This window comes from Mustela putorius, unplaced genomic scaffold, assembly GCF_011764305.1.
Source record: "Mustela putorius furo isolate JIRA1106 unplaced genomic scaffold, ASM1176430v1.1 tig00000281_pilon_pilon_pilon, whole genome shotgun sequence".
Classification (NCBI taxonomy): domain Eukaryota; kingdom Metazoa; phylum Chordata; class Mammalia; order Carnivora; family Mustelidae; genus Mustela; species Mustela putorius.
The window spans coordinates 24,921,803-24,947,066 of record NW_025421343.1 but is presented as its reverse complement, the minus strand read 5'-3'; positions in this window follow the sequence as shown (position 1 = coordinate 24,947,066).

Genomic DNA, 25,264 nt, shown 5'->3' with positions numbered 1-25,264 from the left:
TGGTAGAATGGAGGCAGTCACAGATATATATCTTCCCCCAAAATGAAGGGAAAAAAAAAAAAAACAGTGAAAACCAATAAACATGCACACAGAAACATTCACAAGCAAGTCAAGTAAACTAGAGTCCAAATCCCTGCCATAAATGTCTAAAAGAAAAGAGGCAAAGATTCTGTTATGATGTATCCTGGCACAGCGTGGCTTTGACCCATATCACAAGGGAAAGATAAGTTAAAATATACTTAGAATTCTCACTAACAGCCCCAATTCACAGAGAAGCAAACTGAGAGACAATGATGTTCCCTGGAAAGACGGACAAAACAGTTCCGAAGATGGCAGAAGCCCTTGTCACTTTCCTGCAAGTTGCCAGTGAGATGGTTGAAGAAGGGAAGGTACTGTCTCTATAGAACAGGGAAGCTATCAGTTCTATTCAGACCTAATTATTCCCTTATCCCCAAAGGATAACTGAAAACAAATGAGAATATTAATGACAGAAGATCTTCTGAGGGGCGCCTGGGTGGTTCAGTGGGTTAACCCTCTGCCTTCAGCTCATGTCATGGGCCCAGGGTCCTGGGATGGAGCTCTCTGCTGGGCGGGGAGCCTGCTTCCTTCCCCGTCTCTGCCTGCCTCTCTGCCTGCTTGTGACCTCTTTCTCTGTCAAATAAATAAATAAAATCTTTAAAAAAAAAGTCTTCTGAGGAAACAGTAAGGCAGGGGACAGAAGAAACACTGAAATGCTCCCATTTAGGCTTTCATCACCCACTCAAACCCTAACAAAGGCAAAGAAAACCAACCTATTACCAAGGGTACCTAATGTTGCCCGATTTAACAAATAGAATTATAGCACACCCAGTTTCACTTGGATATACTTATACTAAAAAGGTGTTCATTGTTTATTTGAAATTCAAATTTAACTAGGAGTCACAGATCATGTTTGTCTACTCTAACAGAACCAGAATCAAAGAGAAGCCCTATTGTTTCCTTTTTGTCACCAGATAGAATGGGAACAGCTCTGGACAAAAGATGGGTGAGTGGAGATGAAATGAACCCAGTTCTTCCCCTCCAACAGAAACTCCATGGTATCATTAAAAAAATAATAAAATATGGGGCACCTGGGTGGCTCAGTGGGTTAAGCCTCTGCTTTTGGCTCAGGTCATGATCTCAGGTCCTGGGATCCAGCCCTGTGTCGGGCTCTCTGCTCAGCAGGGAGCCTGCTTCCCCCTCTCTCTCTGCCTGCCTCCCTGGCTACTTGTGATTTCTTTCTCTCTGTCAAATAAATAAATAAAATCTTTAAAATAAAATAAACAGGCTAGTCTTAGATGTTTCCATGGAAGCATACACTACCAGAAAATATTAACCATATATGCAAAGTTCTGAGGGAATGTGAAATATCAAGAACCTAGCCAATGAAGAGCTTGATTAATGATAATGAAGTGAAGCTACAACTCACTAGACTGTCTTGCAAATTCCACTAAATAATGGAAACAAAGCAACTGAGATGAATGAAGAAGGCCTGCTAAAAGGATCAGTGGTGAATACTGAAAATATTAAATTATGTTAATAAAGGTAAGACAAGGGATGCCTGGGTGGCTCAGTTGGTTAAGCGGTTGCCTTTGGCTCAGGTCTACGCTGGGATCGAGTTCCATATCGGGCTCCTTGCTCCGCAGGGAGCCTGCTTCTCCCTCTGCCTCTGCCTGCCTGCCTGCCTGCCTGTGCTCGCTTGCGCGCTCTCTCTCTCTCTCTAACAAATAAATAAATAAAATCTTTAAAAAAAAAAAGTTAAAAAAAAAAGCTAAGGCAAACTTAGATATGATGAGTAAAGAGCAGAAAGTAAGCAAAATAAATATGAGGACTTAAAATAACAAAACATTAATAAAAAATAATGAGGTGAAGATAGAAACTGTTAAATTGCCATCAGTCATCATTACCTAAAAGTTAAGTAAAAGTAAATAAAAAGTAAAAATAAATATTATAAATCAAATCTTCCTTTTTTATTGAATTATTTTCCTAAAACCATAGAGGCATCTTTTAAAAATTAGTATTTTGTGATAAAAATTTTATCTAAATTTCTGACCTGTCCCCAGTTTCAGTTATTTTAACTATTTATTTTCTGTTAATATCAAGTAAAATTAATCTTGTTAATTGTTATTAAAAATAAATATTAAAATTTAATAAATCTACAATTTAGTATGACCTCATTTGCAAAATTTATTCCATCTAACATTCTATTTATTCAAAAAACAAATATCATTAATTGAGCACCTACCAAGTTCCAGCCACTCTGTTCTTTATATCCATAAACATAATATATATCCACATCAAGAGATATCTGGTATCATGTCTAGTATTAATGATAGGTATTTTCAAATGACAGAATTTAAAGTGAGTCTCCATTTTGTTTTGTTTTTCCTTTCAAACTTGAATTAGTTATAAGGAATGGGAATCATTTTTATAAAAGCAACCAATTATCACAGAACATGGAGAAAAGAGGAAATAACATTTTTAAAAACCAGTATAACACATATAAAACTTGACCAAAAATTGCACCAAAATGTCATATATACAATTTTATTATTAAACAAAAATCCCAATTAAAATATGAACAAATAGTGTAAGTACAACGAAGTAGGAATATGCCACAACCAAATAGCTCATTCCAAGAATGACAGTCAATCTGTATTAATACATTCATCATAGCAAGTTTTAAAAAGATTAAATCATAAAATTTTCTTGTTAAATACTAAAAAACATTTTATAAAATGCATACATTATTCCAAATATTACCAAATAATAATCTACTAAGAGATATATAACTTTTCAAACTAATAAAGCTGGAGGGAAATCAAGGAAAATAAGGCGTTCCGGAATCCTAGTGAAGAAACTATTTCAGGAAGGCAGTGAGCCACTGGTGAACATTGCTGAGATTCACATAAAACAAAAAATGAAGAAGGTTCATTAGTGACACCCTGGTAAAAGCTGTTATCTTGTCATGGTGAAGACAAAATTTTTATTGAAGTATTCAAGCAAGAAGGAAGAGAGAAAAAGAAGAGAGAAAAGTAGAGACAGCAAGCATGGACAATCTTTGGAAGAGTTTTACTATAAAAAGAAATACAAAAAGGGTATGGGGTCAAGAAAGGGCTTGCTTGCTTGAAGGTGGGATATATTCTAACATGCGTGGTGTCCCCATAAAAAGGAGAAAAAACTCATATTGCCAGAGAGAGTGGGAACAGTTCCAAGAGCAGTATCTGGGTAGCAACAGGTACCTGACCATAGGAAACATCAAGGACATCTCCTCTGTAAAAAGGAGCGACGGACAGAGCATAAAGTACAGATGCAGATAGGTCAGAAGATTTGATGGTACCAGGAGTGGGCATTCTATGTTCATTATTTTCGATGAAGTAAGAACCAGACTCAACCATGAAAAACAGTGAAGGATGTTAAAGATTTGAGGGGAGTAGGTAGGATGAAAATAGTCTTCTGGGATCATGGAAAAATGGTAATGGGAAGAAGAAAATAATTAAGATTGCCAAGCTGTGTTCAAGACCCACTTGGGATTCAAGGTCATAAATTCTGAGTTTACAGACTGTCACCATAGGTGGGTGTTCTGTCTCAGAGGTGTATCCAGTCCAGCGGACAGATGCAGAATAGGTAAATTGGGTTAAAGCAGGGTTGGGCCTCTTCTGGGTGAGTACAATAGTGAAGAGAGATACCCAGGAGTCAAGGGTCACATGCCAGGTGTGACCACAGTGACACATACGGGATCTAGGCTGGATAAGAGAAGAGAGGACATTTCAGTGAGCACAGTGTAACATACAGAATTGCTGAATCACCATGTTATAAACCTTAAACTAATGTAACCTTGTGTATCAGCTATGTGCAAAAAATAGTAAAATAAAATGTGCTTGAAATCTTACTTGTAAAAGAAAAGCAGAAAAGAGGACAAGGCGAAGGCAACAAATAGTGAAAAATTCTGCAGCCAATGGATAAAAGGTCCAAAGGGGGTCACAGATAGTTGAATTGGGGATTTTCGAATAAAACAGAACAAACAGGAAGCAGATGGTCAGAGAGTGGGATACTTAAAATGGAGATTTTGAAGAGAACAGTAAAGGAGTGGAGAAAAAGAGCCTTAGAAGTGAGGAAGATAAGGTACTCAGAGGCCGCGATGATGGCTTTCCATCTCACTCTGCACAAAATGCAAATGGCCCTATGGTGATCTACAAGGTCCTTAATGTTCTGCACCCACCACCACATTAACACCCCGACCTTGTCTTCTACTATGCTTCCTTTCATCACTCTAAGAAACCACACTCACCTCCTTACTCCTCCTTAAACTTCCTAGGGATGCTCACATCTCATGTTCCTTTACACCTGCTACCTCTGCCCAGAATGCCCTTCCTTGTTACCACTTCACCTAAAAAACTGCCCCTCCACACCCCAACATTTCCTACCCGCCTCCTCTGCTTCATTTTCCCCCACTGCACTTATCACATTCTAAAATATATCTCTTACTTAGTTTTCTTGCTTACTCTGTCTCCACCAGGAACCTGTAAGCTCCACAAAAGCAATGGCTTTTTGTCTCTTTGGTTGACTGCTACATACCCAGCAACTAGATTTCAGTCATATATGGAATTTAAGAACCAAAACAAATGAACTTATTAAAAAAGAGACAAACAAAAAACACTCTCTTAACTATAGAAGACAAACTGATGCTTACCAGAGGGAAAGTGAGTGGGGGATGGGTGCTATAGGTGAAGGAGATTTAGAGTACTTATTGTGGTGAGCACAATAAGTAGAGAAAAAGGTAACCTCTTGCACTATGGTGGGAAAGCAAACTGATCCAACCACAATGAAAGACAGTGTGGAGATTCCTCAAAAAATTAAAAATAGAGAGACACCTGGGTGACTCAGTCAAGTAAGCATCTGCCTTCAGCTCAGGTCATGAACCCAGGGTCCTGGGACTGAGTTCCACATCAGGTTCCTTGCTCAGTGGGGAGCCTCTTCTCTCTCTACCTGCTGCTCACCCTGCTTGTGCTCTTTCTCTGACAAATAAATAAAATCTTTAAAAGGGAATAATTTTTAAAAAATAAAAATAGAATTACCATATGATCCAGTAATTCCATTACTGGTATCTATGAAAAGAAGGAAAGAATGAAAGGAAGGAAGGGAAGGGAAAGGCAAGGCAAAGAAAGGAAAAAGAGAAAGAGAAAGAAAGGAAGAAAGAAAAGGAACGGGGGAGGAAGAAAGAAAGAAAAGGAAAAGAGGGGGAGGAAGGAAGGAAAGTAGCTAGATAGGTAGGTAGGTAGGAAGGAAGAAAAAGAAAACACTAATTTGAAAAGATATATGCACCCTTATGTTTACAGGAGCATTATTTCCAATACCCGTATTATGGAAGTAACCCAACTGTCCATTGATAAATGGATAAAGAAGATGAGCTATATACATATGTTCATATATATGTATATATTACTCAGCCATAAAAAAGAATAAAATCTTGCCATTTGCAACAGTACTAATGGATCTAGAAAGTATAATACTAAATGAAGTCAGTCAGAGAAAGACAAATAGCATATGATTTCAGTCATATATGGAATTTAAGAAGCAAAACAAATGAACTCATTAAAAAGGACACAAACAAAAAACACTCTCTTAATTATAGAAAATAAACTGATGCTTACCAGAGGGAAAGTGAGTGGGGGATGGGTGCTATAGGTGAAGGAGATTTAGAGTACTTATTGTGGTGAGTAATTGTGGTAAGTAATGTATAGAATTATTGACTCACTATATCCTACACTTGAAACTAGCATAAATCTATGTTAGTTACACTGGAATTTTTTAAAAAAATAAGTATTTTAAAAATTTAACATCTATCAAAACATCTCATTTTTGGGGGGCGCCGGGGTGGCTCAGTGGGTTAAGCCTACGCCTTCTACTCAAGTCATGATCTCGGGGTTCTGAGATCGAGCCCCACGTTGGACTCTCTGCTCGTTGGGGAGCCTGCTTCCCCCTCTCTCTCTGCCTGCCTCTCTGCCTACTTGTGATCATTCTCTCTCTATGTCAAATAAATAAATAAAATCTTTAAGAAAAAAAATCTCATTTTTGAAAGAAAGTGTTCATTAAAAGTGAGGAAACTTCTAGATGACATACAAAACAAAACAAAACCAAGAATATTTAATTTTAGCTATTTCTTTCAGGTCTCTTCCAACTCTTTGAGCCACTCCTTAAAAACAGTTCTCACAAGAGTCTTCTGTAGTTTTAATAAAGCATACAAGTTCCACTGAGAATTAGAGCTACAAACAAAATCCAAACTTAGAATTTTATTTTACTCGTTAAAGTATACATTCAAATCATTTTTTAAACCTCAACATTTATCTAAACCATCCAGTCTACAAGGAGATAGCCCAGGAATATTTAAATATAGATTTATAAGATTAAATGAATTAATGAATTTGTCCTAAAACTCAAGATAATTCCTAAGGAAGACAAAAATGGGGTAGCGTCGATTCCCAAATGGAAGATATGCAAGAGAGAGACCACAGGTTCCAAAATGAAGTCTAATGTCACTTATTTTCTGGCATTCTCAGAACTGCATATATATTAAAAATTTAACCCAAATATTAAGAACAAAAGTCAGAAGCAACCTAATTCCTTCTCAGTAGAAGAATGAACTATGGACTTTTCATGCAATAGAATGGTCTGCACTAGCTAAAAATGCAAGAACTAAGAAAGCTTAAGCACAATTTTCACCTTCTCATTATTTTCTTTTTCTCTTCTCTTGCCTTCCTAGCCCTTTCTTTCTCTTCACTTTCATCCTTAATCTTTTCTTATTTTTCTGTCCCTACTCCTCCCTTCCTTCCCTCTTTCCAGATCACTTCCCTTCCACTCCCTTTTTGGATAATTCAGGCTAAAAGTCATTAATGATGCCAAGCACACGTCATGCTGGTGACAGGAATCTGTGGCTGCCTGATGTAGAGTGTCAGAGCCTGAGCAGACTGAGGAGGCCCAGTAGGTTCCTCTTGATCTTCAAATTCCAATCCCGAAGTCATCTCCTCCAGCAACCTTCCTTCATGACCCAAACCCAGATGGAATAGATTTTCCCTCTTCTAAGCTCCCAAGACATTTTCCCAAGGTCTCTAACAACAGTCTTATTACAGCTGGTGTTTACACTGGTTCTTCTGCTAAATGGTGAATTATTTTATAACAGTGGCCATACTTAATATGTTACATCTTCTGATCCTGTGATAACTTGAATTTGTAGAATGAAGTTGAGGAAGAGCAATGGCAGAGGAAGTAATGAGCTTTGGATCTGGATGGAAGGAACTCGAATACAGGTAACACCTGGGAGCATATTCAACAACACTGAACCTCAATTTCCTCATCTATAAAACATGAAAATACTGGAGCAGGGAGACAGTACTAGCTATGTTCATGTTGTTGAGAGGCTGAAATAAAATAAGTACAAATGTAGTTAGCACAACATAAGCCTGGTAATCACTCAACGAATACACTATAATGGCGTCTTTGCTGGGTACGGGTTGTGATTTTGGAACCATTCAGTCGTGTGGAGTTAGGTAATACCCTCCTCTTGCCACCTGTTTTACTTATATCCGTTAGATTTCCATGGGATGAGGTTACTTCTAGGGAAAGAGCTCATGTGGTACCTCTCACAAGTTAACTAGAGAAAACTGGTGAAGAGGAGAGGAAGTGGCAGAAGCCAAACTGAAAAAAGGAACCATCAGGACTAGAAAGAGAAAGTCCACCATGGGGTGGGACATATCAGTTTTGTCCAACTTGTAAGTCAAGTAATTACACTGAATAGAATATACGTTCTCAAATCACTTAAATCTCTAGGCAATTATCTGCCCACCAGAACCCTGGGCCCACTGTGGAGAGTCACTGTCCCAGATAGCCTCAGTAATAGAGCCTGGGGGCAGGAGGAAGATGTTACTCTGATTACAGGACATCAAATGAGCCTCCCACTCCACCCACCCAGAGCATCAGCAGATCCTCTGGAAAGACTGAAGTTGTAGTTATAACCAACAGGCATCTGATAAATCTTCTAACTCCTTAAGGGCCAAGTAACCTGCTGCAATGAACTCTAATTGATCAGCAAGGTGGCCATTCCCCTATGGTGCCAGGATCCGTTAACTGGTTCTAAGCAACCAAAACAGACTCTGGTTATCTTAGGCACAGAAGGAAAGCTGATCCACCTAAACCTAGGAAGGACAGAGAGCAGAATCACTGTCATAATCTCGTAGATAGTCTCTTTGAGGCTATACCATTGGAATAACAACTTCCTTCCACGCATGTGTCCCTCTAATCACGGTGCAAATTTCCTGGAGACGGAGTCACCTCATCCTAGCTTGGGTTAAGGAGCCCCCTTGGGCCATATGTGTGCAAGGGGCAGTGATGAACAACCCCGCTGGACCACATGGAAGAGGGAGGGGTAGTTTCCCAAAGGGCAGGTCGGACGAAGAGAAAGAGAAGCTGGATAAGCATACATGGCAGCCTATACCAGCCCGTTACAACGAGCCCACTGTCTGAGCAGACTGCCAGAACACTACAGCAGTTATCAGGGCCAAGACAGCACATGGGTGGATGCCTGGGGGGGCATCCACGCCGGGAGGAGGGATGATCAAGCAGCATGGTGGCTGCAGGAGAGCACCAGTGTGGATAGGCAGGATCCCAGAGCAGAGCACTGACCTCTCCACACGCCGCAGGCATCTTGGCAACAGCAGCATGACGCGGACTAGTCTAGCAGCTTAGGCAGAAAAAGGGCTGACTTGTGAGAATACACAAGGCCCCACGTGAGAACTTCCAAGACGTAGATAAAAAATGGAAAGAATTAAAAGTAGGCTGAGGTTCACCTGCCCATCAGGGAAGAGCCCATGAATTAGAGAAATGCAGGAACTACTGTTGATCTTTGACTAGGAAAATTTCAAGTGACTCTTGTTTTTTTTCTGCTCTTCAAGAACAGATAGAAGGAGGAACTAGATTCCAATGTCATGTTTATACGTAAGGCTCTTAAAATGGGGTGCTGCTGCTAATAACAATTACATAGCAGTTCATAGATGAACCACTGATTCCAGGGACAGAACTGCCGCACACAGTGCTCTCCTTCCTGACATGTGAAGGAAGAAAAATCAGGTCATTCTCCAATCCAAAGTCCTTCCTCACCCATACTTCCCACGGATATAATTGTTCAAAGACATACTATGTCCATTAGTCATCTCAAAAGGGTGAAGCGATGGACCCTGCCATGCATCACATTTTAATGTCACACATTATTTCTCTCCAGCCACACACACACACATTGTGCCTGTAAGATCTAGTCAAAATGAACAGTTAGAGGGAAACCTGGGTGGCTCAGTCAGTTATGAATCTGCCTTTAGTTCAGGTCATGATCCTGGTGTCCTGGGATCAAGTCCTACACTGGGCTCCTTGCTCAGCGGGGAGCCTGCTTCTCTCTCTGTCTGCCTTTCCCTTTGCTTGTGTTCCTCCCCTCACCCCGACGAAGAAGTAAATCAAATCTTTTCAAAAAAACATGAAGAATTAGGGACGCTTGGGTGGCTCAGTGGGTTAGAGCCTCTGCCTCCGGCTCAGGCCATGATACCAGGGTCCTGGGATCGAGCCCCACATCGGGTTCTCTGCTCCTCAGGGAGGCTGCTTCGCTCTCTCTCTCTGCCTGCCTCTCTGCCTGCTTGTGATCTCTCTCTGTCAAATAAATAAAGAAAATCTTTGAAAAAAAAAAAATAACATGAAGAATTAGAGAATGACTAAGGGGGAAAAAAGACATTTAAAAATCACAGTCTTATATCAAAGTCTTATCAAATGTAAGAGCACTTAAAAACTTCTAAGCACTGCTTAATACTAGTTCCTTGTTGCTAAAAGGAGTACATTGAATTCTAAGAATATTCTTCCCTTTGATCCTGACATGACTTAATTAGGAATCTTCGGCACAGATGAAGGCCTTAAATTATACTTCAGCTCTGTATTTGGGTTTCACTGTTTATACAAACTTAGCTTCTATGTTTAGGGCAGCTAAATATTTGCCATAAGATTATCTCTGTAAATCAAAATTTAATTTTTCCAGACGTTACGAGAATCACGGTTTTCACCATGAATACTTATGGAGGTTCAGTTCTCAAGTATTCTGGCTATCACCCTCCAAAACCCTTGAGAGACCCAGGACACATGAGTTCAAAGAGGAAAATTAGAATGTAAATCACAAAAGCACCTGAGGGTTCCTTCATGGGGAGGAAAACAAAACAAAACAAAACAAAAACAACAAACAAAACTAGCAAATCATCTTGTCCATAATTTCTGAAAAAATTAAGTTAAAAAAAATACTGAAAATATTTTACCCGTGTTTTACATTGTTTTGCATCTTTCTTATTTCTATAACTTTGAGTGCTAAGCAACTTTACAATAGTATCTTCAATAAAATTGCATTTAGCCCATGAAAGCACTAATCATATATGTATTAAAAAAGCAACCTTTCATAAGAAACATGTGGTTCCATTAGGAGTAGCACATTCCTTGGGTCCTTTATGCTTTACAGCAGGATTCTGAAATGTCTTTATGATTGTGGGGCCATTCCTGCTTATACTTTCACCAAATAAGGCTTCACTGTCTCATAATTATTACTCAGAGGTTTGATGGACTCACATGGACCTTGTTCTATTCTAACACAGGAGTAAGAATCTTACTTTAAATCGTCAATAAATACAAATACAAAATTTTGCACTGTACAATAGAAAAACACCTTTTTACAAAAGAGACAAAGGTTGCTAGGCAACCACTAGGCACAAGCTTAAGCTTTCAAGGTAATAAAAAGACTACTGTACTTCCACCACCTGAAGGTCCTTGCTCAAAGCAACAAAAGAAAGCTGACAGTGAGGAGTTTGGAACGAAACTCAGAACCGCTGCCATTCTCCAAAATCATATTCCAGCATGTTTTAGTGATTTTAATATGCTGACTTTCAAAATGAGTAAAATAAACATTATTTGGAGCATATCCAACTCTTAAAATTCAACTGGCATTTGTTGCATGACTCTGGCCCTTATCATCTGTGCACTCTGAAGAAATCCTACACATGAGCTTATCTTTAAAAAGGGTCAGGGCGCCTGGGTGGCTCAGTGGGTTAAGCCTCTGCCTTCGGCTCAGGTCATGGTCTCAGGGGCATGGGGTCAAGCCTCGCATCCGGCTCTCTGCTCCGTGGGGAACCTGCTTCCCCCTCCCCTCTCTCTGCCTAGTTGTGATCTCTCTCTCTCTCTGTCAAATAAATAAAATCTTTAAAAAACACAAAAAACAAAAATAAAATAAAAAATTTTTAAAAGAAAAAAAAAGGTCAAAAGCAGGGAAAATACCTGTGAGGGAAATTTGCCTTTGGTGGCTTCCACCTGATCGTTCCCTTCGGTGTGCCCCAGACTCTCAAACACCTAATATCAGAGATTGGTTTTATGGGATTAAACTGCTTCAACAATCTAGTCATATCTTAGTGGAAATGAATCCAAGTGTCAGGTGTCCTATCAAATTTGTGCCACTTGAAAGAGGCCAGTCGCAGGAAGAGCCTCAGGAGGGAGATTCAAAGGGTTGAATTTCAGGAAGAGCAGCCTGTGCTCTGTGGGGAGAACAGAGCTTACCGGACCACCGTTACTCTGCTAACAGCCCAGTGCTAAGGGATCGCAGTCCTTTCGATCTCTGGTGCAGAGGAGGGCAGAGTCTGGGCACCTGCCACTCTCAGTCCTGGCTCTACCTCCTGGCCTTATGACCTTTGACAAGGTGCTTAATCTCCTGATCACCAATCCCCTCACCTGCAAAAAGGAGAGAAAACCACTTACCTATCACCTGATGTTTGAGTACTAATGGAAATAATATATGCAAAGCCCTTTATGTAGTTGCTGACATGTGATATGTGCACAACAAATGTGTATATTACTGATATTATTCTATATCAACACTTTCAACATTATGAAGGTCAATAATAAATACTGCTTCTTCTCATTTAACTAAATACTTTCAGAGTACTTATTAACTAAATATCCACTGTCAAGGTATTTTGTTTCATCATACAGTGTAATGTCAGAATGTGGGGCAAGAACACAGAAGTGGCCCGAGATGGATGTCATTATGGAACATTCAACATACACCTGTGCCCTTCATCATCCTGTATCATCGGGGCCATGTTGTTATGGTAGTGGTGATACAGATAAATGGTTCCCAAAAGAGGATGGACTATACATTTTGGTCCTGAGTTCCCTGTATTTATACAGATCAGGCTACATGGAATTATGTACACTTAGGTCACTATAGAATTCCAGACCTTTGCGCTACTATCTAAAGGAAGAATACTGTAAAACCATAAGGGAAATCCCATCTACAGAAAATCAAGAACTGCACTGGAGCTGGCTCGGCCCCAGGAGTTGACATGTCGTAAGTCCACCTAGCATCATTAGGGAGCTTGGTGACCCCCTCCGGTGCTCTCTAGCCTAAATCAAGCTGCTTTCTGGTGTATGTACAGCTTCTGTTTCACGATGTTCTCTCCCATATGCCTCACCGGCCCCTCCTTCACAATGACGTCCACTCTCTTCCAGAAAGTGACACTGCACCACTATGTCACCTGCTCAAAATCCCCAGAGATTCTACGTGATCGCAAAAAGGTGAAAAGGGCTGTAATGGCAAATACTGCAATGTGGCATTCAGAGTCCCTTCGGAAATAGAGGGATTTCTCCCCTAGCACCAGGAGTGCGACTGATAGACAGTCCCCAGCTGTCAGTCCCCACAGAGACTGCCTCAGCGGCCCCATCCAAGACAGTGCTCCCTTTCCAAGCTGCTGGGACTTACAAATAGAGAGGAGAGTGGCCTCGTCCTCTGGTCCCAACTCAAGATATCTCTGAAGATTCATTCCAGCTTCAAAAATCTCTACAGTATCTGCTAAGCCCTGCAGTTGCTACATCACCAGTCAACTGCTCCGACTTCCCACTCTTGCTTCCTTCCTTCCCTTCTTTTCCCCTGCCCCTTGCTGATCTGGAGAGCCTTCCTGGATAACCATCCTACACACTGATCTCCATCTTTGTGAGAAATCAGTCAGTGACGTGAACGTAACTCAGACATGGCACTCATCATACCTTCAACCCAAGCCATAGAGGTTGTCACCAGCCTATCGAAACACTGTTTGTCCCGGATGAAGAGCTCATTCCTGATCCAATAAAACTATGACCCAAACCAGAAAGATAAGGTTGTGTGGCAGAAAACACCATTTTCAGAGCAGCAGAGGTTCTGGGCGAACTGGCAGTCTTGACAGCTCTGTACATTCTCTTATCAATCCTGGGCTGGATGCATAGGTTTGTCCCGTTTTTCCCACAATCCACAGAATTCAGTCTGTGTTCTTTTTTCTTTTTAGCTATCACTGTCTCCTCTGCTTTCTGGAGATCCCTGCCCACGCAAGAACGTCTGGAATGAAAACATCTCCACTTTACTGCTATCTAAAAACATCCCCTTTTGAGTTGGAGGGGTTTCCTGCAAGTCATGACTGGAAAACAGAAAGGAGATATGTAAAACAGCAAACATAATTAATATGTTAGGAAGAGTTGTTAAAGAGATTTTTAAAAATTCAAGCTTGTGTTATTGCACTAATTAAGGACACTCTGTGATACTTCTTATAAAATTTTTAAAATCTCTCCCTCCTCGTATTAGTAATGACTGTATCTTTGTTAAGAAAAAAGACTTATTCATTTTGTTTAAAATTATGTGTCTCATTACAAAAACTAAAATGACATCGAAAAGTCTAACAATGAAAAAAATTGTCTATAAAATCCTGCTGCCCGTAAATAACCATAGTTAGTATTATGTGAGAGTATTATTCTAGCTGTTTATCTAGGCACATATCCAGAAAAAAATCAACCGATTTCATTAAAATGGCATTACAATGCGCATGCTATTTCAACTCTAAAATTTTGTTTTTAATTTTATTTAGCCAAAAAAATGAAAATGAGGTAAAACTGAAGTACCTTGAAGATGCAAAGTTTCTTTACCATAAGAAGTATCCCCAAAAAGATTACTCTCCGGTCAAAAAAGTGATTATGAAAGTTTTAAGTTGAAGTAATTCCAATACATGTTTCAGCTCTAGATGCCTCCAATGGAACCACATCCTGCCATAAAAACAGGAGGGAGGAAGCAGACCACATTACCTTCTGTCTCCCTCCTGAATCCCTGATTCGGATTATATCATCATTTTTATATCCTCAACTGCGGCAAACACTGCTTCTTTTTCCCCAGTCTGTTTCCCCCTTTCTCAAGTATAAGTTTTAGTTGAGCACAAGACATCCCTGCTAAAGACAACATTTCCCTGACTCCTTCTTAACAGGCAACTGTGGCCTTCTGACAAAATTCTGGGCAACAAAATCCTGGAGAAGTAACGTATGCCACAGTCAAGATATTCTGTTTCATCATACAGCGTAATGTCAGAATGACTGACGTGGGGCAAGAACACAGAAATGGCCCTAGATGGATGTCATTAATGGAACATTAAATATACACCTGTACCTTTCATCATCCTGCATCACTGGGGCCATGTTGTTATGGCAGTGGTGATACAGATAAATGGAGAAGGAGCAGGCCCTTGCCGAGATCCCTTTTCCAACTCTCCACAGGCTAGCATGGAGACATGATGGTGATGGCTGGAACACCCATGTGGGAATATGAGATGATAGGCAACACAACAAAGCAACAGACGTTTAGGTCCCAGTACCAGACGTCTGGGTCCCAGTACCTTCAGCCTCCAAACCAACCCTGGATTATCCGCCCATGCTTTTCCATGAGAATGAAGTACATGTCTATTTCATTAAAACCAATTCTGGTTTTAGGTTTCATTTTATAGCATCCCAAATGCATTCTAGCTAGTATCTCATCTAATCTATCATTAGACTAGACATTTATTGTCTACTCTAAAACCAGAACTCCCAGAGATAGTTTATCTTAGTTCAGTATTCAAAGCCATTTTATGTTCGCAGCAAGTCCCTTTCACCATGGGGTCTCCATTCTGGAATTCTGGGATATTTCTTTCTCTCTTTGTTTTTATTTGGTTTGTTGGTAGTGTATTAGTTTCCCATTGTTACTATAACAAATTACCATATACTTAGAGCATAAAACAACACAAATTTGTTACCTTGCAGTAGTACCAGGAGACAATCCATCTCATTGCCTTTTCCAGCTTCTAAAGGCTGCCTGCATTCCTTAGCCCATGGCCCATTCCTCCAGCCTCAAAGCCTACAATATAGTAAAGCCTCAAAACCTGATTCTGACCTTCTTGCCTCCCTCTTTCGCTTATAAAAGTTGTGATCACACTGGGACCATTAGTAATTCAAGACAGGTTCCCCCCTCAAGATCCCGAATTTAACTACATCTGCAAAGTCCCTTTTGCCACATAAGGTAATATATTCACAGGTTCTGGGGATTAGGACGTGGACATCTGGGGAGAAAGTACATTATTCTTTTTTCTCTTTCTTTAATCTGACCAAGCTGTTTTTGTTTTTTTGTTTTTTTTTTCTAGAAGGAGCTCATGAGTGCTTCACTGCCTGAAGTATATGATACACTACTGAGAATATATGTTTCCTTTCTACCTGAAAACAGGCTGTCTGAATGTTCTACTAGATTGCCACTTTTTCTAATACGGCATTTATTTTGAAAATAAGAGAAAACTTGGAATCAGCATGTCATTTTTCTCTTTGTATGGGATACTCTTTTTCTACCTTAATGCCTTAAGAATTCTGTCTTTATCCATGAAGTTCAACCTAATCAGGCTATGTCTATTGCTTTTTATTATTTTTGCTAGGATACAATAACCTTGTCCCATTTATTAATGCAGTTCTTTATTTCACAGAAATTTTCTTCTCTGATAACAATCTCTGAATACATTTTCATTTCCATTTGTGACATTATATATATATATATCAGGGTCATCAGTCATCTTAGCATTGGATTGATTGTCTTTGTATCTCTTCCATGCCTATTACTTTTTATTTAATTACTTAAATATCTTATTCTTTTTGATCTGCATTCATTATGGTTATGTCAAGTCATTAGTCTACAACAGTATTTTTATTTTCACCTATGCTAGTCCATTCCCAGATGTTTCTAATCACTTTATTATTTCTGTGATGTCTTAGTTTGGTCTTCAATTTGTCTTCTTTGCTCTAGAGCATCTTCATTATATTATCTATCAACTCTTCCCTGAGATATTACATGACTGTCACTTTTGCTACATTGCCAAATAACACAGAAATTTGTAGGAATTTTTTTTTGTTCTTGGTCACTGGTATTTCCCAACTGGATTCACAGTCTGTTCTTTTTGTTTTTGTTCATGCCTGCTTTTATCATTGCTGAAGTATGTCTTCACAGTTGCACGGTCATTTCTTCTCATGCTTTCCATACTTGATCTAAGCTGCTTTATCCCAATAATTTTTCTCAGATGCACTGTAAGTTACTATTCATTTTCTACTCTCAGCTATAATCTGAGAGCTGGATATCTCATATTCAGTCATAGACTGAGTCACAGCAGGTGCAGATGAGTGGGGAAAAAAAAAAGAGCTGATGCTATGTACAGTCACTTCAAGAACAGAGGGGTTCCATTCACTTCTTTGAGAGTGTTCACTCCATCTATTCAGGGAAGGAGGATGAGGGCATGAGGTGACACCATGCATGTGATCAAAGGTAGATCTAGGATTACTGGGCATAATGTTTATACAATTTGAGGGACTCCCTTTAAAGAGAAGAACACAAAGTTATGGGACAAACTTAGATATGAACATGAACTTTTGTTTAGAAAAAGAAAGAATACCAAAATATTTTAAGTGTTAAAAGATGTTCTTTCATTTACCTCTTAATTATGGCCACAATTTTATAAAATCACTTTCTGTGAAGAGACTAGAAAGATAATCTAGTCTCTGCCAACATATTTATTAAGATTTGCTTTTATTATTGATAGTTTTATCATGGAGAATTTCTTTTATCTTCACAATCATATACTGGGTAATATATAAATTTAGGGGAATATTATCAAACAGATTATGAAAGTTCTTTCATAGATCATATTTGGAAGTTTTTTCCCACTTCTGGCTCTGGTTCTAAATTTTTCATACCTTGTTTATCTGGTAGCACCCACATATTTCCAGTGCCAGGTACCATGAACACTTTCAAATCATTATTCAGCCTCTAGCTTTGCAGTTGCTTACAGTGACTTGAGTTGGACCTGTAGAGCACAAGGTAGAAGTATTTCTGGAGGCAATGTCTATGTTGGTCCTGCTAACAATAACTTAATATTCATAAATAGAACTGCAAACCACTTAACTATACCCCACTTATCTAATTAAAATGCTTATTCACAAAAATATTCCACTGGCTACTCCATTGCCACCCAACACAAGGAGAAGCCAGAGGAGGAAAAAACCGCTCTCCACTGACCACAGCCAACATACCTTCCTTTTGTAAATTTTACAAAAACACAAGATAAGGGGCACCTGGGTGGCTCAGTGGGTTAAGGCCTCTGCCTTCGGCTCAGCAGGGAGCCTGCTTCCTCCTCTCTCTGCCTGCCTCTCTGCCTACTTGTAATCTCGGTCTGTCAAATAAATAAATAAAATTTTTAAAAAAACCACACAAGATAATATGAGAATAGTGTGCTAGAGCCCCTCCTTTATCATTTCAAAGGACCTATGCAAATGAGAAACTCTAAAGCTTAAGATTTTCTGTATTCGGGTGCCTGGGTGGCTCAGTTGGTTAGGCAACTGCCTTGGATTCAGGTCATGATCCTGGAGTCCTGGGATCGAGTTCCGTTCCATGCTCCATGGGGAGTCTGATTCTCCCTCCGACCTCTCCTCTCATGCTCTCTCACTCTGTCTCTCTCTCAAATAAATAAGTAAAATTAAAAAAAAAAAAGATTTACTGTATTCATTGTATATCTACCTTTAAACGAAAAGGACATCTTTAGGTCTTACACTGCCTCTCCAGTTCACATGAAAACCTGGACACTTACTTTCCTCCCATTTCTTCCACTTACTCTTCCCTCCTCATTCCTCATTCTCCCATCAGAGGAAGGAAAACAAATCCACACAATTGTCTTCTATCCATATTTGAACATAATAGACACTGCTGCTATAATGATATTATGTTTTCCTGATAAACTTTATTTTCTGTAATATGCACTAAAGAGTTTATGGGGGAAAAGAATACATTTGGAACAATTCACTCAAAACCTGTGCAACTTTGTAAGTGGAACGGTAACACAAATAACACCAGTCCAAATAAAAATACCAGCCACGGTTAAATATCTACTGGCATTCGTTCAGAAACAATTCTTGGATTCCTTACTCTTTTACACAGCCCATGCTTTCTGAGCAAAGGTCAGTGACAGGCTTTTGTTCAGGGATGACTGGATAGCCAACCCGAGAGGGAGAACATCTCCTTCCCCAAAGATATTCTACTATAGTAAAGTCTCGTTTCCCTTCCTCAAGGACACATTCCAAGGATAAGAGTAATAGCTTTCCAGAAGAGAGGACAGGCAACCCTGATAAAAGGTCAGAGTCTCCTAAATGTGGGATTTGTTTCCTATGATGAAAATCCACTGTATGTACAGGCAGTACCAGACCCTCATTTGCATCTCCCTGTGGGAAACGGGGGTTGGGGAATTAATGTGAGATGCTACTCTGGCTATTTTTGCTGTGAGTAATAAACCATCTTTGTCTCTGAACCAAGGGTCTTGTGTGCTTCTGTACATATGTATGTGTACATGTGTATACATAAAACACACACACGTGCACACACATCCTGTGGTAATCTAACTTGCTAGCTTTCAAGTAGGATTTTAGACCCTTCATGGTTTCTGTTTTAAAAGCATCCGCATCCAATATCACAATTGTTCCTTAAATCTCGGGAATTTCTCTTAGCCTTTAAGATCTGGTCATTAGGAGACCAATTTCATCAAAAATAAAAATTTGACCCAGTCTATAACCTTTTTCAACAATCAATTTTTTTTCCAATTTTTTTTAATTTTTATTTTTTATAAACATATATTTTTATCCCCAGGGGTACAGGTCTGTGAATCACCAGGTTTACACACTTCACAGCACTCACCAAAGCACATACCCTCCCCAATGTCCATAATCCCACCCCCTTCTCCCAAACCCCCTCCCCCCAGCAACCCTCAGTTTGTTTTGTGAGATTAAGAGTCACTTATGGTTTGTCTTTCAACAATCAATTTTTAACACAGAAAATAATGTCCTTATAGTTTCTTCATCTGAAGAATCTGTTACTCACAGATTTAACAAATGCCTTTGTGTTTTAGAAACTGTAGTAGTTCTTGAAGCCACTAATCTCACTATTATTTGTACTCAAAGAAGATATATTTATAAGATGTGAAACTTTTTTCATAGGGTTTTTACATATCACCTAGGTTTTCAATTGTGAGAAAGTCTGCCCTGAGCACTTCAAAATATTAATAGGATGGGGGAGGGAACTCACACATGAACCAAAACTTTTAAAAATCATTCTATGTTAACAAATTCACACTGAAAAAAACATGTCTTATAAAAGAGACCATGTGTTAGGAAAAATTCCCAGGGTCTACTTTTGTTTTCTTGTTTTTAACACACTGATTTAACCTAAGGGGTATCAGGTTTAGTTTATGAGCCACACCCTGTTACTTTAGAGCACTCTTCATCTTTTTCAGCCACCATTTCTCATATTACTTTGTTCTCCTTTCCTTGTTTGGTTCCTACCTGCTTTGTGGGAAGCCTGGAGGGGAAGGGGTGATAGAATTTTTTTGATGTAGTTCTCTCATGTTTAAAAAATAATACTTTAATAGCAAGGCATGACACAGCACAGTGCAACATACATAACAAGCTAAGAAGTAGGACACCTCCCTTGTACTCTAGCTTTCTGCCAGGAAATAACTTGGTGGTCTTAAGAACACAATGTCCTGAAGTCTATCTGGAACATATGGGAATAGATTTAAAAATCCTTTTGTGTATGCAGTTAGAACACTTAACATGAGATCCATGCTCTTAGCACATTTTTAAGTGTATAATATAGTATTGTGGACCATAGGTACAATGTTAAATATCTTCTAAGTTTCTTACAGTTTATTTACAAATTCTGTGATTCACAGAAAGATGATACGTATATAAACATTTCCCATTCCTCCCAATAAGGACAAAGAAAAACCCTGGACATTATAAGGCAAACATAAGAAGACTCTGAAAGTTGAAAAGAAGCAGGCAAATCTCATGATCTGAGGAACAACTTGGAACTAAGCATCTTGAGTTTTCTTTTAGCCATACTGACTGGATACCGAGAATCCAGCAACTCAGAAGTACCAAAGGGCCCAGACAAAAAAATAGCCCCAAGGGACCAGGAGAGCAAAACATAACTTTAAGACAATAACTAGTTTACAGCAACCAAACACTAAATACTCACACACATACACACACACACACACACACACACACACACACACACACCTGTGGCCTACCCCAACTCATGCCAGCAGTGTGAGTGGGAGTGTAGATTTCTGCCCTCAAAAGGATGGAACAAAAGATAACATTGAATACTCTTGACAGAATGGTGTCAAAAAAGGCACAGTAGGAAAGTGAGGCTTTCATCCCCACCAGGTCTAATGAGAACCTCTCCCATAGTGTCAGGGAAGCCTGGACTTTTCACCACCACCTGACAAAAATAAAGCATCCCTCTCCTTCCCCAGTGGGACAGTCTCAGACTCCGCCTAGTGGAGAGTCAAGACTTTCCCTACTGCCCAATGGTAAGGAACCTCATCCCCAAAGTCCCATGGTTATCAGTGAAGACCACGTGGGAAGCAGTAACAAGGCAACCCTCCTCCTCCCAGCCAGGGAGATAACAGTAGAGATCCATCTAGTGACCCCACCCATCAGTTATGAGGAGTCCCCCATCTCAGAGGTCAACAGAGGTTGAGTGAGGAAGCTGGACTTCTACCCCTTCCTGGAAGTAATGAGATGGTAGCGTCCACTCCCCCCTTCCATGTCAGAGCAGCATCAGAGATGCCACTAAAATAGAAGGTTTAAATAACTTCCAAGGTATTACAGTATATAACGCAAAATATCTTGGTTTCAATCAGAAATCATACATCATGACAAGAAACAGCAAAATGTCAAACTTAATTTAAAAACACAACCAACAGGGACGCCTGGGTGGCTCAGTTGGTTAAGCGGCTGCCTTTGGTTCAGGTCATGATCCCAGTGTCCTGGGATCGAGTCCCACATCGGGCTCCTTGCTCAGCAGGGAGCCTGCTTCTCCCTCTGCCTCTGCCTGCCATTCTCTCTGCCTGTGCCCGCTCTCTCTCCCTCTCTCTCTCTGATAAATAAATTAAATCTTAAAAAAAAAAAAAAAAACACAACCAACAAACACCAACCACGACATGACAAAGGTGTTAAAACTACCTGACAAAGATTTTAATGCAGGTTTCTTAAAAATACCAACAAGTGGGGCACCTGGGTGGCTCAGTGGGTTAAGCCGCTGCCTTTGGCTCAGGTCATGATCTCAGGGTCCTGGGATCGAGTCCCACATCGGGCTCTCTGCTCAGCAGGGGACCTGCTTCCCTTCCTCTCTTTCTGCCTGCCTCTCTGCCTACTTGTGATCTCTCTCTGTCAAATAAATAAGTAAAATCTTTAAAAAAAAGAAAATACCAACAAGCAACCACAAGAAATGACTTGAAAAAAAATTTCAAATATAGAGTCTCAAAAAGGGATAGGAGATACAGAAAAGAAATAAAAATTTTGAAACTGAAAAATTCAATAAGTGAAAGAAAAAAATTCAATGCGCAGAATCCAGAGGACAGAGAAAAGAAACAGTGAGCTTGAAGTCAAACATAAGAAATTATCCAATCTGAACAACAAAGAAAATATAGACTGAAACAAAATAAATAACAGGGGCTCAGGACTTTTAGGACTTCAAAAAAAATCTATTATTTCTGTCATCAGAGTGGAAGGAAAGGAGAAAGACAATGGGACTGAAAAGTATTTACAGAAATAATGAATGAAAACTTTTCATATTTGGCAAAGAATAGAAACCTACATATTCAGGGGCACCTGGGTGGCTCAGTGGGTTAAAGTCTCTGCCTTTGGCTCAGGTCATGATCCCCAGGGTCCTAGGATCGAGCCCTGCTTCCGGCACTCTGCTCAGCGGGGAGCCTGCTTCCACCTCTCTGCTGCTGCTCGGCCTACTTGTGATTTCTCTCTCTGTCAAATAAATAAATAAAATCTTAAAAAAAAAAAACCTACATATTCAAGAAAAGCTGAGTGACCCACAAAGAGAATGTATGAAAAGAAATCCATACCAAGACATCATAGTCAAACTTCTGAAAATTTAAGTAAGTTCTGAAAACAATGAGAGAAAAAGAACACTTTACCTACAAAGGAATAAAACCACTCAAATTACAGTTAATATCTTAACAGGGAAAGAAAGACTTATTTTTCAAAAGCTGAAAGAAAAGAATTATCAATCCAGACTCTCACAACCAGCAAAAAATCTCCTTAGAAATGATGGAGAAATCAAGGTCTTCTCAGATGAAAAAAAAGCTAAGAGAATTTGTTGGAAGACAGTCTACCTTAAAAGAATGATTGAAGTTCTCCAAACAGAAAGGAAAAGATTGAAGAAGGAAACTTAAACATCAGGAAAAAAGAAAATAACATGCTAAGTAAAAATATGGGTTAAAACAGACTTCCTTATTCCTCTTGACTTTTCCAAATTATGTTTGATGAATGAAACAAAAATTATAACACTGATGTGGTTCTAAACGTATGTAGAAGATTTTTCTCAGACAATTATATAACAGGAAAGAGTATAGGAACATAAAGAGGAATAAGGTGTTTATGCTTTATTCAGGCTGACAAAATGCTGACACCAGTAATCTGTGATAAGTTTTATACATATTATATAATATATATATGAAGTAACAGCTATAGAATACTAAAAAAGCCACACAAGGTGGTAACACTCAAAACAATATAAATAAATCAAGATGTAATTCTAAAAAAATGTTCAAGTTACCCACGGGAATGCAGGAAAAAGAAAACAGAGAAACAAAAAATAGAGCAAACAGAAAATAAAAAATAAAATAGCAGACTTAAGCCCTAACATATAACTAATTACATTTAATTAAAATTATCTAAATACAGCAAGTAAAAAAGATTGGCAAAGTATATTTTAAAACATGGCCCAATTATATGCTGTTTTTAAGAAATGTACATCAAATATAATAATCTAGGCAAGTTAAAAATTAGAAGTATGGAAAAAATATATTATGCAAACATTAAGCAAAAGAAGGTAGGAATGGCTATATTAATGTAACACTGACTTCAAAACAAAGAAAATTACCAGAGACAGAGAAGGACATAATTATGTAATGATAAATGGGTCAATGCTGCAAGAGAACATAGCAGTTCTAAAAATGTATACACCAGACCACAGGAACTGCAAAATATTTGTAGCAAAACTAAAAAAGTGAAAGGAAGAACAGACAACTCCACATTTCTAGTTAGAGACTTCAATACCCATCTCTCAAAAATCAATAGAACTATCTAGAAATTCCCCCAAAGATACAGAAGAACTCAAACACAACATCAACCGAGAGGATCTAATCAACATCGGTAGACTTTTCCACCTAACAACAGAATACACATTCTTTTTAAGGACCCACAGAACATATACCAAGATAGACTATCTTATGGTATTCTGAGCCATAACCCTACCTCTTCCTTGTGTCAACATTCCCCCACAACTCATAGGAAGGCCACCTACCATCAACCAATCTCTCTTCATTCCAGTTTAGAGATGTACGATATATTAATAGCTCATTAGAAGGACATTCTGGTCACCAGATCCCATAGAGTAGGGAAGAAGAAAAGATAAAGGGGACTCAAATTTCCCCCAGAGATGCAAGCCCATTCACTCTAGAATTCCATATCCAATAAGTAGGATAAAATGGAATCTAGAATCCAAACCTTGTAAATGGCAGAGACCATAGCCATCAGGATCCCACAGCCCTAGCAGAGGAGGGATTACTCAAGGTACTTTTCCAAGACCGGGACTGAGGGAGCATAAAAAAATCACATGACTGGTGTTTTAATTAAATTTAGCCATTGACTTCCATTGTAAAGCCTGCACCTACCTCTAAAAAAGGGTAAATGACTCTTTCAAATGTGCATTAATTCTAGGATACCATTTAGAAAATTACCTCATCCAAAGTACTAAGTGGCACCCAAATTGCCCAGAAGAGTTATTATATTTCCCCAAAGTGAGCAATTGACTCTCTTCTAACCAGTTGTATCAAGTCCAATTAGAAGCAGAATATAACTTCCTAGATATTTAAAATAGAATAGGCCAGTATTATAAAAGCCAGCTGAGTAATTTATAGGAATTTTTTAATATACTAGTAATATTCCATTAAGATAAGTTAAACTGCCACTTGGAGAATAATTTTCATTATATATAAAGATAGAACTCATACGTCGTCACTCCCCTAAGACAGTGTGTGTGTGTGTGTGTGTGTGTGTGTGTATTAGTGTCTGACTTAGACAGAAATGTATCATTTCCAAATTGTTGTGTTGAATTATTCTTTTTCTTTATTTTTTTCTCTAAGGGTGTTTGTTTTCTCCATATCATCTATATACACTATGACATCATGGAGCAAGAAGATCAGCACGTTCTTTTCATGTTACATAAATTACTGGGCAGTAAAAATATTCACACAGCTCTCCTGGGAGACAAATGTGAATCATAAAATCTAGTTCTTTCCATGATTCTTCTAAAGTACAATAGGAATTTTTGAAAAATGCATCCTACTGGGAGTCAGGTAACAAAAATATGGGCATTCAGTTTAACCTCTGAAGTCCTCAGTCTCTCCTTGGAGAATGCGAGTGTTGAGATCTGTCTTCTGCCTCCTGAGGGAGCAGCAAAGTTTAAATAGGCTCCGAAGCATGAAAGTCTGTTGGGTCCCTTGGGGCAGGAGGGTAACAATGAGAACTCGATAGTGGTATTCTTTATGGTAAATCCAAGAAAGTCTTTTCAATTTTAATTAGTTTCTTTAAACCCCGGTGGATAAGTCTCTTTTCCCCATTTCACAAGTTAAAATTCAGACACTGGGGAGTTAAATGGTTTGCCACAATCCAGTAGCCCCCTAGAATTAGAGCAAAGAGTTCCTTGAACCCACTGCTGTGAGGAAGCCACACGGAAGCATCTGGAAGG